The sequence below is a fragment of the Eleutherodactylus coqui genome, chromosome 1 (assembly GCF_035609145.1).
Source record: "Eleutherodactylus coqui strain aEleCoq1 chromosome 1, aEleCoq1.hap1, whole genome shotgun sequence".
In the NCBI taxonomy this organism is placed as follows: Eukaryota; Metazoa; Chordata; class Amphibia; order Anura; family Eleutherodactylidae; genus Eleutherodactylus; species Eleutherodactylus coqui.
This window is the reverse complement of record NC_089837.1, coordinates 20,585,376-20,605,615: the sequence shown is the minus strand read 5'-3', so window position 1 is coordinate 20,605,615 and position 20,240 is coordinate 20,585,376.

Below are 20,240 nucleotides of genomic sequence, written 5' to 3'. Positions count from 1 at the left end.
TCAACAGGACTCTTTCGTCGAGGAGCCTCCTCGTCAGAATCCTGATCTCCCAAATCCCCAGACCCCACCGGTGTATCACCTTTAGAACCAAGGTAGCGTAAGACGGGAGATATCCGTGCTGCGTGCGAGGTCCTTCACTCGCCCTCCTGTCTCCCATTCCTGGAAGAAGGGCCGAAACCATCCCCGGCAGAAGTAGACCCACAGAGGAGCCCTCTCTTTGCAGAGGTTGCCTATGTTGATCTTAAAAAAAGGTGTCTACAAGAAACACCACAGGGTTGACCATAGATAACCCCCCTAGTCTACTCGCGCGGTACGTAACATCTCTACTGATTAGGTTCAACCTATTCCCCCACAACATTAGGAAGAACAGGTTGTAGACCCGAGTCCAGAGAGGCTCTGGCAAAATGCATACGCTGCCCAAGTAGATGAATAAAGGGAGCAGGTATGTTTTGATCAGATTAACCCTTTCCGAAGGGTCAAAGACCAACCCTTCCACTGGACCACCTTCTGAGTGGCACCATCAAGCCTATCCACCCAATTTTGCTTGGGGTAATCTCCCCGGCCAAATTCGATGCCAAGAACTTTAGCTGAATCCTGGAGCATTGGAAGGGTGTCCAGCCCTACCCTGCTCCACTGCCTCTCGGACACCGAGAACTGCACTGAAGGTGCTGCGGCCTGGAACCGAGCAATGCTGGGTCCCTGAAAGGAGCTGGCGTGCAAACTTTACCAGCCAATTAAATAGCACTTTTGCCAGAACCTTCCTGTCCGTATTGAGAAGTGCTATGGGATGCCAATTCTCAATAGGGCTCGTATCTCTACCCTTTGACAGAATGATCAAGGCTGACCTCTTCATTGACTTTGGCAGAGTGCCCGAGGAAAGACACTCATTGAATACCTCAGTCAAGAGAGGACTCAAGGGGTCCTTGAAGATCTTATAATACTTGGATGTTAATCCATCCAGACCTGGCGACTTTTTAAGTCGAAGCCCATCAATCGCCAGTCTAACTTCCTCTACTCTGATCTCTTCTGTCAAAACACCAAGAGAGGTGTCTACCCCTGGCTCAGGGACAGTTTCAGCCAGGAAAGCCGACATTCTATCCCTATCAAGATCCCTCCTGCCCAAAAGATAAGAGTAAAAGGATCTGACGACTTCCAGAATCCCTGATCTGGACCTATTCAGGGATCCTGTACCCAGGAATCAGTCCCGTGACAACCTTACGATTCACTGACATCTTGCAGTTCCTGTAGGGGTTGGGCAAGTGGTACTTCCCGAAATCCCTCTCAAAAACAAAAGACGCGTGCCTATTATACTGGCACTCTTTGAGAAAAGATTTCACTCTGAAGATCTCTACACTGCTACCTCCAGTCCAGACGAGATGTTCGAGTTTCCTCCTCAGGCCCTGATGCAGGTCGTACCTGCTCAGGCTCCTGAGGCTAGAGAGCTGGCGGAAGAACCTTGCCGCCCTCTTCTTGAACATCTCCCACCACTCTGACTTACTGCTACAGAGATCAAGAAATGGTACCTGGCTCTGCAGAAAATCCTCAAAGGACTGTCTTATCTCTGCTTCCTCCAGGAGTGACAAATTCAGCCTCCACAAGCCTCTGCCCATCCTGGGGGTCTCTGCAACATTCAGAGAAAATAATATTAAACAGTGATCGGAGAACTCCACCTCAACAACGGACACCGGTGAAGAGATAGCTTCCTCCTTCAAATAAAACCTGTCTATTCTAGACCTGCTCTCGCCTCTTTAATAGGTGAACCCCTCGTGGCCCGAGGTGTGCCGAATGTAGACATCCACCAGGCGAGCTTCGCTACCTATGCTATTAAGTGCAACGCTATCGTAAGCCAGCCGATCTAGGGAGCCTCCCCTGTCATGGGTCCTCGTGATGGTATTAAAGTCACCCCCAAAGATCACCTGACGGCTGGTAAAAAGGTATGGCTTGATCCTCATAAAGAGATCCTTGCGGTCCCGTGGGTTTTGGGGACCATAGATGTTAACCAACCGTAGCTCTTGTTGCTTCATGAGGACATCTAAGATCAGGCACCTCCCTATTACTAGCTCAATTAACCGTCGGCATTCAACCGCTGTGGTAAAAAGAACTGCCACTCCGCTATATGGCTCGGCCGCAAGAGACCAGTAGGATGGCCCGGACCTCCACTCCCTCTTTGCTTTATGTATATCTGCTAAATTTGGCAGCCTGGTCTCTTGCAAAAACAAAATGTTGGCTTCAACACGGCCGAGAAAATCAAATGCCGCAAATCTCGCCATTTCTTAGTTAATGCTGGCAACATTAATGGATGCCAGCGTCAACGGAGCGAGTGCCGCCATCTTTGATGATTGAGTTAGATGGCTTTCCTCTTCCCACCCCTTTTCACTTCAGAGTCTGAGGAAGACCCCTTGCCACGTTTTTTTGACACTGAAACGTCCATGGCAAGGGGCTTGTCAACCTTGTCGTCCTTGTCACGGGGCCCAACGCCAGCTTTCCCCTTGGAGATTACTGTACCCTCACAAGAGGAAGACTCGGCGCCCCCTGTAGGCCACACACGTGCCCCAGGATCCTCACCCTCCACTTCCTCTTAAGAAGAGGAAGAAGAGAGAGCTTGGAATCTGTTGGAGAGCTCAATAAGAGGCGAGTTTGGTTTACCTTCCTGCACCTGGGCCAGTATAGTGGAAGATCTTCTTACCCGCATTTTTTTCTTTTTTTCCCCAGTGCCCTGCTTTTGCTTTTTCTGTCGCCACTCCTGGCCATCCTCATCCACACTTTCATAGTGGGAGGAATCTGAATAAGTGGCAGCCTCCTCCCTCTGGACCTTTCTGACCTCCTCATCCAACTCGCCCTCCCCTGGAGCCTCAGCCATATGAGTCGCATCCAGAATAGGTGACGGCATTGACCCACCTGCCACGTGGGTCTCCACCAGTTCTTTGCTCCTTCTGCGCTTTTCTTGGCACCTTAGTGCAGCAGCCCCAACATGTTTGCTCTTCACTGGCTCCTGGACTCCTCCACCTCGGCTGGTCCCTTCCATCGCAGAGGCAACCTCATGGCTCTCTCCCATTGGGGCCATGACCGCATTGGCGAAAGAGCATGGACAGCAGCTGAATGGGTGACCGAGATCATCACACAGGTGAGACCTAATCTCTGTACAAGATGCTGCAAGATGACCTACCTCGCCACATAGAGCGCACTTGATGACATTACAGGTGGCACTCAAATGTGTGGGGTCGCCGCACTTGTGACAGAGCTTCAGTTGCCCCTGGTAGAAGGCCAGAATGTGATCCCTACCGAGGAAAGCCGCAGATGGTATGTGGGCCACCGAGTTCCCCGAATGCTTTAGTTTTACCATGAATGTCCAGGCTCCGGACCAGATACAGTGTTCATCTCTGGGTTTTTTTTGGCATATCCACTACCTCACCGTATCAACAGAGCCAAGTCATGAGGTCATAACAAGAGAGTGACTCATTACGGGTCAAAACGGTCACTCTCTTCACTCCAGTTTGGCGGGTTACCACTTGCGCAGCAAAACCACGCCAGCCGGGCTCGTCCTTCATCAGCTCATAACTCCCCCAGAAAAGCTCAAGGCCCTCCGGGCGAGCAAAGCTGATGTCGAACTCAGATAAGTCGTAGGGATGGATAAGGGCATAGATGTCCTGCGCAGAAGCTCAACCACTTTGCCCCTCGATGGGCATGCATCACTGCCCCTCCACTGAGGACAGGCCACATTCCTACGGCCAATGTTCTGCCCGGTTGTCGGCAGAGACCATACGGTCTCCCCCCTTTCCTCTCGGAAGGCTCCAAGTCTGTGTCTCTCTACCCAAAGAGACAAGTCCACAACTCTTCCTTCTACAGTCATTGAGCTCTCCCTTCTCCTCAAAGCCTCCAGGAGACGCCGCTGTAAGACACCGTCCCTGGAGCCCAAAGTCAATGAGGACGCCTCTCCCCTCCTCCCAGCGACGACACTGGCATTACTTCTGCAAGATGTGACAGAGCTTTGTTGTCACCGCTGGAGGGCCAACTGAATCCTGTCCCACCCTCCGACCATCTACTGAAACCATACCTGCTTGTTCAGCAGGCAATGAGCCTGGGGGTTTGGGGACATTTGGAGGTATAGAAACAGCAGTAGCAGGGGTAACAGGGGTACTCACATTCACACCCTTCACAGCTTTTACACCTTTCTCCTGACCCGGATCTGCCTTTTGCTTATTTAAATTTTTCCCCAGAGGGCAAGTCCCCGACCTCAGCAGCCGACTGAGGCTGCAAAACCACATCCGCCGTGCGTAATTTCATAGGACCTTTTGTCGCTGAAGCTCCGCCCACACCAGCGACTCTGGGATCTGCAGCGGGATATCCAGGATGGGTGGGAGGAATGGCCGACCCGACCACCACCCACTGCAGCCCCTCAGCCGCCAAAAGGCACTTCAGGGACATGGGGGGGAGGAAGCCAAGCCGCCATCTTTTTTGACAGTACCTGGTGTCGGATCGCCTCCCCCTCCCACTGGGTTGCGACCAACAGTGCCAACACCTCCGTCTGGCCACGACCCTTCATTTTGCCCCTTTTCACCGACCTTCTGTAACTCCTTAACTCCTCCAGTCCCACTACTGGCACAAGCGGGCTTGTCCCCTGCACCGGACTCACAACAGAGACTGGGTCTAGGAGCCCAGGGCTAGCCCCCCTGACCTGACTTTGCAGCCAGGCCAGGCTGCTTGGTTACGTAAACAAACCTCTCCTGGATGTAAGCTTGATTCTTCTTTTTCTTGGTCTTTTTCCCTCCCGCTGCCGTTTCTGGTGGCAATTCATCACCAAAGTGCATAACCTGCATTCTTGCAGGGGACTCCTGCAGCATGATCTGCTGCATCAACAGCGCCCCCTGTTCGCTGCTGCTCTCGTAGTCATTGCTATCCGAGTCTTCTGATGATGAGGGCAGGCAGACCTGCTCCGCCGGGATGCTGGTGCCGTTCCTGGTAGCAGCGAGGATTGCTGCTCAGCAGAGCATGCGCCTGCCCCTCCAAAGCGCCTGACTCCTCTGAGCTGCTGGGTTGGTATTTACCCCCAGTTTCTCTGCTGCCAGGGCTCCTGGCTGCCATCTGGGAGAACCGCCTGTCATTTAGCAACTTTTCCCTAAAGCGACCGCTGGTCCTCAGGATCCTCTCCCTCTCCTCCTCATACATTTCTATTGCTTCTTCACAGGCTTTAATTTTCTGGCTTATTGGCACTTTCTTGCCACGGGAGGCTCGTTCCATGTCACAGCGGGCAGCCTGGAGCTCTCTACACTGCTTTACAAGCTCCCTCCCGGACTCTTCATAGTCCTGCATGTGTGTGGCTATATGGGATGCCAGCTCCTCCACGAACTCTCCCTTTTCGTGTTCGCCCCAACTTACAGGCTCTCTTTTGGCACTGACCTGCTTTTCTTTAGCCTGGCTTTTTGTCCTCCTGGACTCTGTATCCACCTGGGGAGATGGGGTGACATTGCTGCTGCCCTGACTAGCTCTCTTTCCCACCTGGGATTCAACCCTCCCTCCCCCTGACCAAAGCCGGAGGGAGGAGGTCAGGGGCTCCATTGCTGCTGGAAGCCCCAGAAATGGCACACCTTGCTGGGCCAAACTCTGATGCTGTGCCTGAGACAACCACACCCTCTGGATCTTAGCAAAGCACACAGCCTTCTCCAGAGATGCACTGACTATTCTGCTGGTGGAGTCACTGTGTACATACATTACTTATCTTGTACCGATCCTGAGTTACATCTTGTATTATGCTCCAGAGCTGCACTCACTATTCTGCTGGTGGAGTCACTGTGTACATACAGTACTTATCCTGTACTGATCCTGAGTTACATCCTGTATTATACCCCACAGCTGCACTCACTATTCTGCTGGTGGAGTCACTGTGTACATACATTACTTATCCTGTACTGCTCCTGAGTTACATCCTGTATTATACTGCAGAGCTGCACTCACTATTCTGCTGGTGGAGTCACTGTGTATATACATTACTTATCCTGTACCGATCCTGAGTTACATCTTGTATTATGCTCCAGAGCTGCACTCACTATTCTGCTGGTGGAGTCACTGTGTACATACATTACTTATCCTGTACTGATCCTGAGTTACATCCTGTATTATACTCCAGAGCTGCACTCACTATTCTGCTGGTGGAGTCACTATGTACATACATTACTTATCTTGTACCGATCCTGAGTTACATCTTGTATTATGCTCCAGAGCTGCACTCACTATTCTGCTGTTGGAGTCACTGTGTACATACATTACTTATCCTGTACTTATTCTACCCTGTTTCCCCGAAAATAAGACATACCCGGAAAATAAGACATAGCATGATTTTGCAGAATTTTGGAGGATGCTTGAAAGATAAGCCCTACTCCAAAATTAAGCCTTGCTAACAGTTAATTAAAAAAGTTAATTTAAATAGTGTCCAGGCAGCTATACATGTAAAAAAGTTAAACCTTTTTGAACAAAAACTAATATAAGACACTGTTTAATTTTCGGGGAAACATGGTAGGTTATATTCTGTATCCTACTCCAGAGCTGCACTTACTGTTCTGCCAATGAAGACATTATATACATATAGTACCTATCTAGCATGGGTGGCAGACATTTTTTTCAGTTCCTACACAGCCCCTTTGAGTGATAGGACACTATATAAGAAGTATGTGACTCTTTATAATTACACTCACCAGCAGAAACTCCTTTAGGGGCAATAAACTATGATATAACAGATACTTGTATGGGGTTCACAAACTTCTTATAAGCGGCTAGTTTATAGAAATGCTTTTTCTCGTATGAAGTGATAATACACTCAGTGGCACGACACGACGCTCGGCTTCTCCTGACTGTAGATCGTCACGCTCATGTTTGTTGCCACCTGCTGTTATGAAGTGTTTCCAGGCGATCCACAGGAAAAGCAGGTGGTCGCTTTATAGCGCAAATGTAACGCTGATTTTTTTTTAAATTTTGGAACAATTTGAAATAGTGCATGAAGGATTGCAGTAAGTGCCAGAAGAGCGAGCGGCAGATGGTGCGCATATGTTATCTGAGATGGTATTTTAAGAACAGCTTAAAGGTAATTGATTTAAAGTCATGACTGTATACGGATCGTGGCTTTAATTTGTGTTACGTCTGCCGCAAATTCCTCTCCTCAACATTCGCACCAGACACCTTAGTGAGGGAATGCAAAACCAGAGCTTAGCGCTTCTAATGACAGCAGATCGTAGAGGGGCAGATATACGTCTTCATCTGAGAGCAGGCTGAAGGACACGGGGAAAGGACCATGTGGTTGGGTATATAGAGCTGGGATAGTTCTGCAGGGGAGCGGCTAAGAAAAGGGGGTGGAGAATAAAACTCCTGTGCTCCGAGCAGGCTGAAGGACATGGGGGAAGGACCACATGGTTGGGTAGGTAGTGCTGGGATAGTTCTGCAGGTGTAGTGTCCCAGAACATCATTCTGGACCCCTCCATAATTATCATACATGTCTGTCTCCTGTGGATGCACTGTGCAAAGCTGTCATGTCTATTTTTCTGTATGTGTGTTGCACAGCTGCAGCGTCTGAAGGGTTAACTGGAATAAAATCTTTGCCTGTGAGCTCTGTTGCATGCTGAATGTATCTATCTTTCTGTGTCATGTGACGTGGTACAGATACATCTATAGGTATGAGTGATTGAGTTCCAGAAAGAGATCCATCTTGTCTGCTGAGGAGCACTCATCCTTCATCTGAGGGTTTGCTACCACAGAGGCGCATGAGGGCACCATCAGCCCTTCTGTCACTGAAGATGGAGGAGAAAGAAAGATTGCCTAACCATATGTGAAGCGCATGGGAGTGAGTGAGCCTAAATGTTCCATCCCCAAAAGGTCCTATCCCAAAAGAGCCATTGTAAGTAACTACCTCTTCTAGTGACTATACGCTTCAACGACAAGACAGCAAGTGTCTTAATGTTACAGTTTGGGCCTCACGAACATTACAACTTTGGCGTCTCTCACAGGACGTTAAACAGGGGAGGGGTTAGGAAAAGGGGGAGGAGAATAAAATTTCCTTCTTTGAGCAGGCTGAAGGACATGGGGGAAGGACCACATGGTGGACTTTGTAGGGCTGGGAGAGTTTTGCAGGGGAGGGGGAGGAAAAATGGGTGAATGAAACTCCCATGCACCAGTTGCTGGACAGTTTTATGAGTCGTACTTTCCTTCCCCCAAGGGCTTATTCAAATGGGTGATTTTTACATGTTTTGTCCATGTTTACATGTAATTTATAGTTAATGGGGCTTTACAGACATGCAATTGTTTTACATGGACTGTAAAAAAATCGCACTATGTCCTATTCTGCCATGGCTTCTTAAATGACAGTCGTGGAGGACATCTGTGCGTGCTTTGGGTTTCATTTATTGCAAAGCGACACTGGAGAAAAAACTGGGTCTACTTCCATTTTCTTTTTCAACACCATTTCTGTAGTAACTCGAGTTTTTTACATTGTGGGGGTGCTGGCCCCAAGCCCCACCAGCCTCCCTTCTCATCTGAGCTTGGGACTGCCAATGGCAGAGACAGCAAGCAGGATTCTGACAAGGGCGGTCATGTGTCGGACAGATATTCAGACCATCACCATCACTGAAGGGTCCCTCGAGGTCCAGCCGAAGCGATGTGTGAGTTTTATTGATTTTAAGAAAGCATTCGACAGACTCCTCGGAGACGCCGGACAGAAGATCGTGACATCTCATGGCGTACCCGACCACTTCCTTAACATTTTTTGTGCACTGCAAGCCAAGTCTAGCTTCTGCATTTGCACTAATACTGCATCCTCCTGCCATTCCTTTTAATCCTCGTACCACCACTAGGGGGGACCGACTCTCGTATGCGATGATCCCCCAGACGATCACACCAGCAGGGGGCAGTGTGCCGCTCCACAGCTGAGGCAGGATTGATGGGTTCATCCGAGGTCTCCAGACACAAATATGACCATCGTCAGTGGCCAAACTAAACCAAGATTACTCGCTGAAGACAAGCCGGTTCCCCTCCATAGCATCCAATTTCACCGTTGATGGTGTAGTGGCCCAGTACATGCTTTCCTGACCCCTCCATAATATCATACATGTATGTCTTGTGTAGATGCTCTGTGCAAAACTGTCTTGTCATTCTGGTATGTGTAATGCACAGCTGCAGCAAGTGAGAGGTTAAAGAGGTTGTCCCGCGCCGAAACGTTTTTTTTTTTTTTTTTTTAACACCCCCCCCCCCCCCCCCCCCCCCGTTCGGCGTGAGACAACCCCGATGCAGGGGTTAAAAAAACAAACCGCTCAGCGCTTACCTGAATCCCGGCGGTCCGGCGTCTTCATACTTACCTGCTGAAGATGGCCGCCGGGGTCTGCTCCCTCCGTGGACCGCAGCTCTTCTGTGCGGTCCATTGCCGATTCCAGCCTCCTGATTGGCTGGAATCGGCACGTGACGGGGCGGAGCTACACGGAGCCGGCATTCTGCACGAGCGGCTCCATTGAAGAGAGCAGAAGACCCGGACTGCGCAAGCGCGGCTAATTTGGCCATCGGAGGGCGAAAATTAGTCGGCTTCATGGGAACGAGGACGCTAGCAACGGAGCAGGTAAGTAAAAAACTTTTTATAACTTCTGTATGGCTCATAATTAATGCACAATGTACATTACAAAGTGCATTAATATGGCCATACAGAAGTGTATAGACCCACTTGCTGCCGCGGGACAACCCCTTTAAGTATTTGCAAAGCCTGGACACTGTCTGTATATGTATCAATTTCTGTCGTGTCACATATGAGAGAGGTTATAAAAGTAAGTGCTTGAAAGTGCAAAGGGGGTCCATTTCTTCTAGAGTCGTAGTCAGGAGGTCCAGCTACATGGGGGTACCTTTAGCCCTCATGAGATTAAGCATGAAAGAGAGGGGAAATTTCCCAGCTTGGATGTGCATGTGAGGAGGAAGGAGTGAGCCCCACCTAAGCAGAGCGAGAGGAATCGTGAGTGAGTGCTTGTCAAGGCCCAGTGCAGAGGTACTGTCTATGTCATACTTTCCTACACTGCCGTCTGGAGCTAGTGGATCACCAGATCGCACGGGTGTTTTGACATCTGGATCACTGTGTGGAGGTACTCCTAAGTCTATCGTTCACGGAGGTACTACTGTTCAAGTCTATTAATTGCCAGCACTGTCATTTCTCTAAATCATGCTTCGTATTGTTGAAGTTTGTCAAGTAAAGTTTATTCCAGGCCCTGACCTTTTTCGGGGACCTAAGGTACTTCATATTTGTCTGCAGCTCATTTTATTCTCCGCCGGAGTTCATTCTGGTGTGTACTGGAATGGTGGCGTAACCCATGACAAACTCTTTCCCTGTTCTACCATCTATTGGGCATCCCTATCCAAGGGGTGTCTGGAAGAGGCCCAGCGCTGCCCTGGCCTTGGCTGCATGCGTCTCTCCGGGAGGGAGCATGGTAAGTGCAAAGCCAGCATCTTGCCCTCCCAGCTACTCAGCGTATGCCATGCCATCCACTGGTCCCAACACCCCCTAACAGTCTGGTCAGACGCTCCTCTCTACTGGTGGGGTGTCCTGAGCCCGGTCATCTTGTGTGCCATAACACATCCACTGGTCCCAACACCACCTAACAGTCTGGTCAGACGCTACTCTCTACTGGTGGTCTGTCAGGGGTCCTGAGCCCGGTCACCTTGTGTGCCCCCATCCACTGGTCTAAACACTTCCTTACAGTCTGGACAGAACGAACGGTGGGGGACAATTCATCAATACAACCATCCAGCTTCTCACACCCCAATAATGCACCCCTCTAAGACTCTGGTAACGAGGTGAAATCTCTTCTCTGCATCGTAGAGGCGTCTAGTGGTCAACAAGCTCTACAAGCGGAAGAAGAGGTCACTACACACAAGGAGCCTCCAAGAACCTTTTCTAGGCCAAGGGGGAAACCTCTTATTGGGCCTCTGGTGGCCAGACCGCTCATATATTTACCACAACTCTCATTATTTACATATCTGTCTGAGATGGAACTACATGTTAAGATTTGTAACAAAAATGGCAACTTCTTCTTCAGGCGGGATTGTGTTTTTAACAAAGAGTGTAACTTTCCAACAGCTTGAGTCTGTCAAATGGGTGATTTCCACAGTTCACTGTGGAACATCCACCGACATCATCCTCTGTTTGCCATTCGGACCGCCCCCTTGTCAGGTTACAAAAACACTATTCAGCCGTCCCAGGCCTATAATGGGTGTATTAAGTTCTATACATTGTGACACAAGTCATACAGATTACCTGTAACCTGCTGCAGTCACTAATAGTAAATAAGGCTCGAAGCCCTCAGGCGTTAGGGCTTCTCTGGCATCATCAGACCTGACATGACTTCCCATCATCCTTCTCTGCTTCATTTAACCACAGCTCCTTTTAGCATCTTCTCCTTCCTTCAATCAGATCCGTGGTGCTCCTGGATATGACTTATTTCCCAGCTTTGCTCTCTCTCATCATTGTGGTGTCTTCTTCTCGTCTGTCTCTCCCACTAATGTCCATTGATTGTGGTTTTAGTGTGAGTTATTTACAGGAACGGGTCTCGCTGATGGTACAATACAGAGACTACTGGAAGTTAGCGGTCGCCTCGGAGTTCTCTATGTGCTCTACTCTGAACTGCCTAACTTTTGAACAATAAGAAGAGGAACAGTTCTTGCAGCATGCTGCAGCAAGTTTTTTTTAACATTATGCCACACCTAATTTATGCTAAGCCACGCTTATTGTTTCCACTCCTTGTAATAGAGCTCCCTAGTGACCCCTTGATAGTAATGTCCCCCTTAGTGTCTCTCTCACAGTAATAGCCCCCCCCCTGTAATAACTCACCTGTGCACTAATGCCCCCTTTTTAATTTCTCTCTGCATGGCATGTCTCCTGCCTCGGAGGATGGTGGGAGCACAATTACTGAGGGGTAGGTATGCCGCTACCATGTGGTGACCTAACCCTACCTCAGGCAGCAGTCTGCAGGACCTCAGAGGGGCGCCGACGGGTTGTTATTTATATTTTACTGGCCATACTAATGTGCCACTATTGGGGTAACTATTAATACTCGGGCCTCTAGGAAGGTCATTATTACTACTGGGGCATCTATGGGGGTCACTATGAAGGTCACTATTACTATTAGGGCCAATACGGGGGTCACTATTACTACAGGGGCCACTATGGGGGTCACTATTAGGGTCACTATTAATACTGGGGACACTATGGAGGTCACTATTACTACTGGGGCCACTATGGAGGTCACTATTACTATTAGTGCCACTATGGAGGTAACTATTACTACTGGGGCCACTATAAGGGTCACTATTACTACTGGGGACACTATGGGGGGTCACTATTATTAATGGGGCCACTATGGGGGTCACTATTATTAATGGGGCCATGATGGGGGTCACTATTATTACTGGGACCACTATTGGGGTCACTATTATTACTGGGGCCACTATGGGGGTCACTAATAATACTGAGGACACTATGGAGGTCACTATTCATGCTCAGAGCCACTATTACCCCTGTTGTCATTTCACTGCATAATGGCTTGCATAATGATTGAATAGCGGCTTGGGAGGTAAATGAGGGAAAGACACTAAGGGGCATAATGGGCGTGACTCAGCTTTAAAAGGGGTGGGGCCTAAAGTAAAAAAACTGCCATGGCACACTGTGTGCCGCAAGAATTGTGCCTCCTTTTCTTGCAGGAAGGTGTGCTTGGCAGCACCCGACCATGCCTGCTGGGCGGAGGGGGCGCTGCAAAGGCCTCATAAGTCTGAAAGAGCAGCTTGGTGCAATGTTGGTTCTGTAACATTCCAGGAGGTCTATTTTTTTGGTGTTTTCCAGGTACGGCTGAGTGCTAGTGGGTTAACATTTTTTAGCATTTTTGTGAGCTATGAGTACTTTACAGCAGACACACGAATCCCTTCTGTTGGCATAAAGTTAGATGAGGCGGTAACAGCAAAGGCCCATGTATCTTCATCTCTTATTAACCCCGCTCAGCCATCAGCAGTCATCTGCCCTGACACATCGAGGCTCCCCCGACTGATGTCCCTGTCACAGATAATATAGGAACAGGTAATTTCTCAGCCATCGCTCTGCAAAGGCTACATTAACAACAAAGAGAGTGAGTCACAGCGCAAAATGATACTGCGAGCAGGCAGATGTGCAGATACAGAGTGACAGATGCATGACAGGCGCCGCGATCCAGCAACGTGCGCCTGTCCTGCTTACCCCACCTTTAACCCCTTAAAAACATGGGCTATTTTGAATTTAAGAGGGATTACCAAATTATTCATTTCATATAGTTTTTCGCTCCCTATTCTATTAGCACCATTTTGGGAAACATACAACCATTTGTTCACTTTTTCTAATAATTGATTTGGGAGCTGGCCTAACAAATACAACAAGAATATAACTACTATAATAATGCTCCTATGTACAAGAATATAACTACTATAATACTGCCCCTTATGTACAAGAATATAACTACTATAATACTGCCCCCTATGTACAAGAATATAACTACTATAATACTGCCCCCTGTGTACAAGAATATAACTAGTATAATACTTCCCCAATATGTACAAGAATACAACTACTATAATACTGCTCATATGTACAAGAATATAACTACTATAATACTGCCCCCTATGTACGAGAATATAACTACTATAATACTGCTCCTATGTACAAGAATATAACTACTATAATACTTCCCCAATATGTACAAGAATACAACTACTATAATACTGCTCATATGTACAAGAATATAACTACTATAATACTGCCCCCTATGTACGAGAATATAACTACTATAATACTGCTCCTATGTACAAGAATAAAACTACTATAATACTGCCCCCTATGTACAAGAATATAACTACTATAATACTGCTCCCTATGTACAAGAATATAACTACTATAATACTGCCCCCCATGTACAAGAATATAACTACTATAATACTGCCCCTATGTACAAGAATATAACTACTATAATACTGCTCCTATGTACAAGAATATAACTCCTATAATACTGCTCCTATGTACAATAATATAACTGCAATAATACTGCCCCCTGTGTACAAGAATATAACTCCTATAATACTACCCCCAATGTACAAGAATATAACTACTATAATACTGCTCCCTATGTACAAGAATATAACTACTATAATACTGCTCCCTATGTACAAGAATATAACTACTATAATACTGCCTCCTATGTACAAAAATATAACTACTATAATACTATCCTCTATGTACAAGAATATAACTACTATAATACTGCTCCCTATGTACAAGAACATAACTACTATAATAGTGCCTCCTATGTACAAGAATATAACTACTATAATACTGCTCCCTATGTACAAGAATATAACTACTATAATACTGCTCCTATGTACAAGAATATAACTACTATAATACTGCTCCCTATGTACAAGAATATAACTACTATAATACTGCTCCTATGTACAAGAATATAACTACTATAAAACTGCCCCCTGTGTACAAGAATATAACTCCTATAATACTGCCCCAATGTACAAGAATATAACTACTATAATATTGCCTCTTATGTACAAGAATATAACTACTATAATACTGCCCCATATGTACAAGAATATAACTACTATTATACTGCCCCCTATGTACAAAAATATAACTACTATAATACTGCCCCCTATGTACAAGAATATAACTACTAAAATACTGCCTCCTATGTACAAGAATATAACTACTATAATACTGCTCACCTATGTACAAGAATATAACTACTATAATACTGCCCCCTATGTACAAGAATATAACTACTATAACACTGCCCCCTATGTACATGAATATAACTACTATAATACTGGCCCTATGTACAAGAATATAACTACTATAATACTCCTCCCTAAGTACAAAAATATAACTACTATAATACTGCCCCTATGTACAAGAATATAATTACTATAATACTGATCCTATGTATAAGAATATAACTACTATAATACTGCCCCCTATGTACAAGAATATAACTACTATAATACTGCTCCTATGTACAAGAATATAACTACTATAATACTGCCTCCTATGTACATGAATATAACTACTATAATACTGCCCCCTATGTACAAGAATATAACTACTATAATACTGCCCACTATGTACAAGAATATAACTACTATAATACTGCATCCTATGTACAAGAAAATAACTGCTATCATACTGCTCCTTATGTACAAGATTATAACTACTATAATACTGCCCTCTATGTACAAGAATATAACTACTATAATACTGCTCCTATGTACAAGAATATAACTACTATAATACTGCCTCCTATGTACAAGAATATAACTACTATAATACTGCTCCTATGTACAAGAATATAACTACTATAATACTGCCCCCTATGTACAAGAATATAACTACTATAATACTGCCCCCTATGTACAAGAATATAATTACTATAACACTGCCCCTATGTACAAGAATATAACTACTATAATACTGCCTCCTATGTACAAGAATATAACTACTATAATACTGCCCCTATGTACAAGAATAAAACTACTATAATACTGCCCCCTATGTACAAGAATATAACTACTATAATACTGGCCCTATGTACAAGAATATAACTACTATAATACTGCCCCTTATGTACAAGAAGATAACTACTATAATACTGGCCCTATGTACAAGAATATAACTACTATAATACTCCTCCCTAAGTACAAGAATATAACTACTATAATACTGCCCCTATGTACAAGAATATAATTACTATAATACTGATCCTATGTATAAGAATATAACTACTGTAATACTGCTCCCTATGTACAAGAATATAACTCCTCCTATGTACAAGAATATAACTACTATAATACTGCTCCTATGTACAAGAATATAACTACTATAATACTGCCGCCTATGTACAAGAATATAACTACTATAATACTGCTCCTATGTACAAGAATATAACAACTATAATACTGCTCTTATGTACAAGAATATAACTACTATAATACTGCTCCCATGTACAAGAATATAATTACTATAATACTGCCCCTATGTACAAGAATATAACTACTATAATACTGCCTCCTATGTACAAGAATATAACTACTATAATACTGCTCCTATGTACAAGAATATAACTACTATAATACTGCCCCCTATGTACAAGAATATAACTACTATAATACTGCCCCCTATGTACAAGAATATAATTACTATAACACTGCCCCTATGTACAAGAATATAACTACTATAATACTGCCTCCTATGTACAAGAATATAACTACTATAATACTGCCCCTATGTACAAGAATAAAACTACTATAATACTGCCCCCTATGTACAAGAATATAACTACTATAATACTGGCCCTATGTACAAGAATATAACTACTATAATACTGCCCCTTATGTACAAGAAGATAACTACTATAATACTGGCCCTATGTACAAGAATATAACTACTATAATACTCCTCCCTAAGTACAAGAATATAACTACTATAATACTGCCCCTATGTACAAGAATATAATTACTATAATACTGATCCTATGTATAAGAATATAACTACTGTAATACTGCTCCCTATGTACAAGAATATAACTCCTCCTATGTACAAGAATATAACTACTATAATACTGCTCCTATGTACAAGAATATAACTACTATAATACTGCCGCCTATGTACAAGAATATAACTACTATAATACTGCTCCTATGTACAAGAATATAACAACTATAATACTGCTCTTATGTACAAGAATATAACTACTATAATACTGCTCCCATGTACAAGAATATAATTACTATAATACTGCCCCTATGTACAAGAATATAACTACTATAATACTGCCCCAATGTAGAAGAATAAAACTACTATAATACTGCCCCCTATGTACAAGAATATAACTACTATAATACTGGCCCTATGTACAAGAATATAACTACTATAATACTGCCCCTTATGTACAAGAAGATAACTACTATAATACTGGCCCTATGTACAAGAATATAACTACTATAATACTCCTCCCTAAGTACAAGAATATAACTACTATAATACTGCCCCTATGTACAAGAATATAATTACTATAATACTGATCCTATGTATAAGAATATAACTACTGTAATACTGCCCCCTATGTACAAGAATATAACTCCTCCTATGTACAAGAATATAACTACTATAATACTGCTCCTATGTACAAGAATATAACTACTATAATACTGCCGCCTATGTACAAGAATATAACTACTATAATACTGCTCCTATGTACAAGAATATAACAACTATAATACTGCTCTTATGTACAAGAATATAACTACTATAATACTGCTCCCATGTACAAGAATATAATTACTATAATACTGCCCCTATGTACAAGAATATAACTACTATAATACTGCCTCCTATGTACAAGAATATAACTACTATAATACTGCCCCAATGTAGAAGAATATAACTACTATAATACTGCCTACTATGTACAAGAATATTACTACTATAATACTGCCCCTATGTACAAGAATTTAACTACTATAATACTGCCCCCTATGTACAAGAATATACCTACTATAATACTGCTCCCTATGTACAAGAATAAACCTACTATAGTACTGCCCCCTATGTACAAGAATATAACTACTATAATACTGCCCACTATGTACAAGAATATAATTACTATAATACTGCTCCCTATGTACAAGAATATAACTACTATAATACTGCTCACCTATGTACAAGAATATAACTACTATAATACTGCCCACTATGTACAAGAATATAACTGCTATAATACTGCCCCCTATGTACAAGAATATAACTACTATAATACTGCCCCCTATGTACATGAATATAACTACTATAATACTGCCCCCTATGTACAAGAATATAACTACTATAATACTGGCCCTATGTACAAGAATATAACTACTATAATACTGCCCCCTATGTACAAGAATATAACTACTATAATACTGGCCCTATGTACAAGAATATAACTACTATAATACTCCTCCCTAAGTACAAGAATATAACTACTATAATACTGCCCCTATGTACAAGAATATAATTACTATAATACTGATCCTATGTATAAGAATATAACTACTGTAATACTGCCCCCTATGTACAAGAATATAACTCCTCCTATGTACAAGAATATAACTACTATAATACTGCTTCTATGTACAAGAATATAACTACTATAATACTGCCTCCTATGTACATGAATATAACTACTATAATACTGCCCCCTATGTACAAGAATATAACTACTATAATACTACCCCTATGTACAAGAATATAACTACTATAATACTGCATCCTATGTACAAGAAAAAAACTGCTATAATACTGCTCCCTATGTACAAGATTATAACTACTATAATACTGCCCTCTATGTACAAGAATATAACTACTATAATACTGCCCACTATGTACAAGAATATAACTACTATAATACTGCATCCTATGTACAAGAAAATAACTGCTATCATACTGCTCCTTATGTACAAGATTATAACTACTATAATACTGCCCTCTATGTACAAGAATATAACTACTATAATACTGCTCCTATGTACAAGAATATAACTACTATAATACTGCCTCCTATGTACAAGAATATAACTACTATAATACTGCTCCTATGTACAAGAATATAACTACTATAATACTGCCCCCTATGTACAAGAATATAACTACTATAATACTGCCCCCTATGTACAAGAATATAATTACTATAACACTGCCCCTATGTACAAGAATATAACTACTATAATACTGCTCCTATGTACAAGAATATAACTACTATAATACTGCCCCCTATGTACAAGAATATAACTACTATAATACTGCCCCCTATGTACAAGAATATAATTACTATAACACTGCCCCTATGTACAAGAATATAACTACTATAATACTGCCTCCTATGTACAAGAATATAACTACTATAATACTGCCCCCTATGTACAAGAATATAACTACTAAAATACTGCCACCTATGAACAAGAATATAACTACTATAATACTGCTCCCTATGTACAAGAATATAACTACTATAATACTGCCCACTATGTACAAGAATATAACTACTATAATACTGCCCCCTATGTACATGAATATAACTACTATAATACTGCCCCCTATGTACAAGAATAAAACTACTATAATACTGCCCCCTATGTACAAGAATATAACTACTATAATACTGGCCCTATGTACAAGAATATAACTACTATAATACTGCCCCTTATGTACAAGAAGATAACTACTATAATACTGGCCCTATGTACAAGAATATAACTACTATAATACTCCTCCCTAAGTACAAGAATATAACTACTATAATACTGCCCCTATGTACAAGAATATAATTACTATAATACTGATCCTATGTATAAGAATATAACTACTGTAATACTGCCCCCTATGTACAAGAATATAACTCCTCCTATGTACAAGAATATAACTACTATAATACTGCTCCTATGTACAAGAATATAACTACTATAATACTGCCGCCTATGTACAAGAATATAACTACTATAATACTGCTCCTATGTACAAGAATATAACAACTATAATACTGCTCTTATGTACAAGAATATAACTACTATAATACTGCTCCCATGTACAAGAATATAATTACTATAATACTGCCCCTATGTACAAGAATATAACTACTATAATACAGCCTCCTATGTACAAGAATATAACTACTATAATACTGCCCCAATGTAGAAGAATATAACTACTATAATACTGCCTACTATGTACAAGAATATTACTACTATAATACTGCCCCTATGTACAAGAATATAACTACTATAATACTGCCCCCTATGTACAAGAATATACCTACTATAATACTGCTCCCTATGTACAAGAATAAACCTACTATAGTACTGCCCCCTATGTACAAGAATATAACTACTATAATACTGCCCACTATGTACAAGAATATAATTACTATAATACTGCCTCCTATGTACAAGAATATAACTACTATAATACTGCTCCCTATGTACAAGAATATAACTACTATAATACTGCTCACCTATGTACAAGAATATAACTACTATAATACTGCCCACTATGTACAAGAATATAACTGCTATAATACTGCCCCCTATGTACAAGAATATAACTACTATAATACTGCCCCCTATGTACATGAATATAACTACTATAATACTGCCCCCTATGTACAAGAATATAA